Source organism: Henckelia pumila, chromosome 4 (genome assembly GCF_033568475.1).
Source record: "Henckelia pumila isolate YLH828 chromosome 4, ASM3356847v2, whole genome shotgun sequence".
Taxonomy (NCBI): Eukaryota; Viridiplantae; Streptophyta; class Magnoliopsida; order Lamiales; family Gesneriaceae; genus Henckelia; species Henckelia pumila.
Genome location: NC_133123.1, coordinates 210,505,190 through 210,509,611, shown reverse-complemented (window position 1 = coordinate 210,509,611; position 4,422 = coordinate 210,505,190).

Genomic DNA, 4,422 nt, shown 5'->3' with positions numbered 1-4,422 from the left:
TGTCAATGACTCACATCTCTTCGGATGCAGTCACACGTAAAATCATGTATGTGCTAAGACGGTAAAACATGCTAAAACATGATAAGGCATATAGCACATACTCATGCAACATACATGCAAATATATCATGCCGGCTATCTCGATCAGTACTTACGTACCTCTAACACTGCTGGTCAAACCTAGCTCCACTGACCTAGACTTCAAGCCTACAAGTCCAGTATACTGCTACTACAATGCAAATATCCATGCATCAAAAATTAAGCTCTAAAAGCCTTAACTAAGCTAAAGCATACTCCTAAATATTTTTAGGATGCCAAAGCTACACCTGCGTCCGTCGATAGCCCTTTGCTGTCGATAGCCTCAAAACTAGGCCAAAGCTCCGCGACGACATCTAGATCACTAAGCCACTTCCGGATTCCCCGTAGGACGCCTAGATCTCCCTAGATCTGAGTTAGAAGGCTTAGGAATTGAGAGATCAGAAAGGAAATTGGTGCGATAAAATGAATTCTCGGACCCTTTATTTATAGACAGCGTTCGGAACCTCCGATCCCCGTTTGGAACATCCGATCACGATCGGAACCTCCGATCGCACCTTCGGAGCTTCCGATCTCTCAATATTACGCCAGCCATGATGTCACCTTGCTGACGTAAGCGATGACGTGTGCCCTGGTCCAGATCGGAGCTTCCGATCTCGCCGACGGAGCTTCCGATCTCGATCGGAGCCTCCGATCCTGGCACGGAGCTTCCGATCCACTTCGGATCCTCCAAAGTCTACTTCGGAGCGTCCGATCCTGCTGAACCAATTCAACTAATTCGAGTGCTCTAAATCCATTTCTGAAGTCCGTTATCCCAACAGGAACTTACTTAATCATGTTTTACTTAATCTAAACATGATCACATGATTAATTACTCATTAATAACTAATTAGAAATGCGGGTTACTACATATAGACAGCATGATATATGATATATGTGTTGCATGAGTATGTGCTATGTCTTTTACGATGTTTTACGGCTTTAGCATGTGCATGATTTTACACTGGACTGCATCTGGTATGATGTGAGTCATGAAAGTTTCCATTGGTGATAAGTTACTCCTTATGGATTCGTGTCTAGGGACGCTCAGCCCCTGGTTTTGCTATCACTAGGAGCGACCACGACGGTGGAGTAGACACTATAATTGATAGGGAAATATACGAGTACCATGTGGAGTCGCTCTCTTAGCATGGTACTGTGTATTCATGGAGCCCTGAGCTTATTGTTTTTAATCATTGTTTTAAAGTAATTTATGTGCTGCATATATTTATATATCATTGCTTTCGTATTGAGCATATTCGCTCACGTCCAGTATTTTATGTATGTCGGACACCCCATTAGACGGGGCAGGTGCAGGTACAGGTAGTGTGCCCAGTAGCTTGGAGAGACAAGCGACCAGTGAAGACAACAGGATTAGCTGTACATTTTATTTACCTTTGGGTTTAATCATTCGATTGAGTTGTATATCAAATTTGTTTAGTCAGTTGTATTCCACCGACCAACATTTACTTAAGTTTTCCGCAGCGAATTTATTTAATTTATTTTAATTGCATGCATAGTTATGCTCTAACTCTTATTAGGTAGTGGATCCGGGTTGGGTCGCTACATTTATTGGTATCAGAGCGCATGCAAAGTGATTTGGGATATAGTAATGAGACTTTGGGTTATACTTGTAGGGATGATGAAACCTTTTTATAGAAATGATGATGAGGCATTTATGTAGTAACCCAAATTCCATTTTAAGATAATGATATGTTAAACATAATTAAGGGTTAGTAATTAACCAATTCCAAGATGTAATTGGACTTCAGAATCAAGAATTGGATTGTCAATATTTGAGCCAGTTCGGATGGTCCGAAGAGGACTTCGGACGATCCGAACTCAGCAACTCGGGGGCTCTGAAGATGGCTTGTTGACTTTGGATTTAAGGAAAGTTTGGACGGTCCGAAGTAGGATCGGACGGCCCGAACTTCACCTATGCCAAGTAGGCAGGATTACTCAGCCGAGATTTTTGACAAGTGTCAGGAATTTGACACTTCGGACGGCCCGAAGTGGCGATCGGACGGTCCGAACTCGACGTGTCTTTCATGCAGACAGTGAGTTGGATTGGACGATCCAAACCCGAATTCGGAGGGTTCGAACTTGATCGGAAATTTTCCTATAAATAGGGGTCTCCGGAGTTCATTTTGAATACGAATTCCCGAGTTTCCTTCTTCAGTTATATAGTGTGAGTTATACACTTGAGCGCCCTATCGGTAATAGTGAGATTCTGGAATAACAAAGAAGTTGTTATAGTTGTAAGGGAATTAGGGTTGCACATAAACAGTTTGAGGTGTTGTCACAAGGTGTTGACAATACCTACAATAACACCTTGAGTAATTTGCAGCGGAATATAATTAAAGCGTAAATAAAATAAACAAGCAACCAAATAAATAGACTCAAATGATTTAAGCAAGAGTATAAAATACTCTTGCAAAGCCTCAGGGCAAAACTTCACTAGAAAACTTTCAAAGAGTTTTACAAACCCTAACAATAGTGATTATTGTAAAATTCAATTTCTCAAAAAAATTGAGAAAATAAACCATAAAAATAACTCCTAAAAATTCTATGTAAAATAGAATAAATAAAATAGAGTAAGGAGGTAAAAATCTTGATGCGAAAACTTGTATAGTCGAAACACTCTTCAATCAATGATCTTCAAGTGTTTTTCAAGCATCAAGTAACCTAGACCGATTTGAGCTTTCAAAGATCTTCAATCCTTCTGTCAATATACGTATATGAAGCTCTAGAAAATCTCACGGTTTCTCTCTATGTTTTCTCTGTCTATCAATTGATTTGTCTATCTCCAATATATAGACTAGAATCCTCCCTTGTAGATGTTTCCTTGTAGACATAGGATTCTCTAGATCTTGTTTCTTTTTTATCAAGTCAAATCTACATAATAATGAAATTAAATCATTAGAGATAAGATAATAAATATTATGATAAACTTAATCATATCTCAAATAAAGTTATTCAAGGAAATAAATAACTTATATAAAATTACTTCATGTCCAAGAAAGGCAAAAGATATTAAATAAATTCTTTTCAAAATAGGATGATTTTAAGAAATAAAATATTCCTTTCAATCTCCCCCTTTTTGCCTTTCTGGACAAAACACACTTACATCACAAACATATCAACTAAACTCCCCCTTAATCAAAACTCTCCCTTAATTGATTCTCCCCCTAAGTATATTCAGAGGTGTTGTCGCGAGATGTTGGCAACACCTGTTGAAAAAACGTGTTCAGATCAATTAAGAATTGATATCCGGTGCAGCGAAAGTTTAAAAATTTTATTTTTCGATATGAAACGATTCCATATCATGGGTATCAAAACTTTACGATTAAATTATGCAAGTAAAAATAAAATCACAATTAAATTTTTACCTATTCAAGCAACGGCTTGATTATGGACATCAACAGAATTTAATCTGCTCTTCTTGTATATCCCGGGAACCGATGGCTTCACGATCAATCTCCGGAATAAGGTCCACGAACAGAAAACAGAAACCCTCTGATTGATTGCACTAGAAATCAATCAGATGTTTATCAATGAGAATAAACAGATTTGATCTGTCAATTCAGAATGTTATTTTCCGAAAAAAATCACAAACTAAATTTTCTCAAAAAGGGACAGAGGATTTCGAAAATTCCCTTGAAATAATATGAGTGATTTTCGAAAATTGCTAGAATGAAATCTTGTGATTTTCGAACACTACTCATCTATTTATAGATAATTTCTAGACTAAATTAAGTTATGATTGTATTAGGACTCTAACTCCTTAGAGCCCACAATCCATAACTTAAGCCCAACAAGCCAAGCCCGTTATTATAAAAATTAATATAAAATTCATCATGACTCCGATTGATAAACCGATTTCACCAATGTGCACAGAAACCATTTCTTTACCTTTTAAAGTCAAGATAATTTTTCTGAATCCGAATTCAGTGATTTCCAAAAATGCCCATCCTTATGTCATTTTAGGAAATTCCACTCCCTTTTAGTTAAGAATTCCAACTTATCTTTCATTAAATTTAACTCTTTAAATTTAACTATCTCAACGGGGTTTAGTAATCCATTACTTGTGTGACCCTCAATGGTTCAGGGATACAGCTAGCCGTGGGCTCACAACTCCTTGTGACTCGGAACAACAATTTCCGACATGCCCAACGAATCATGGTAAGAGCGTCTAGCAACATCGCCCCATGATTCCCTAGGTATCACTGATAGTGCCTGCAAGAACCAGTATATTTTGGTTAGCGTACAGTACGGTCCCTTCATCCATATATTCCGATCGAATCAACAACCATTGGTGCATCGAGAGTCGTTCGAGATTCGATAACTA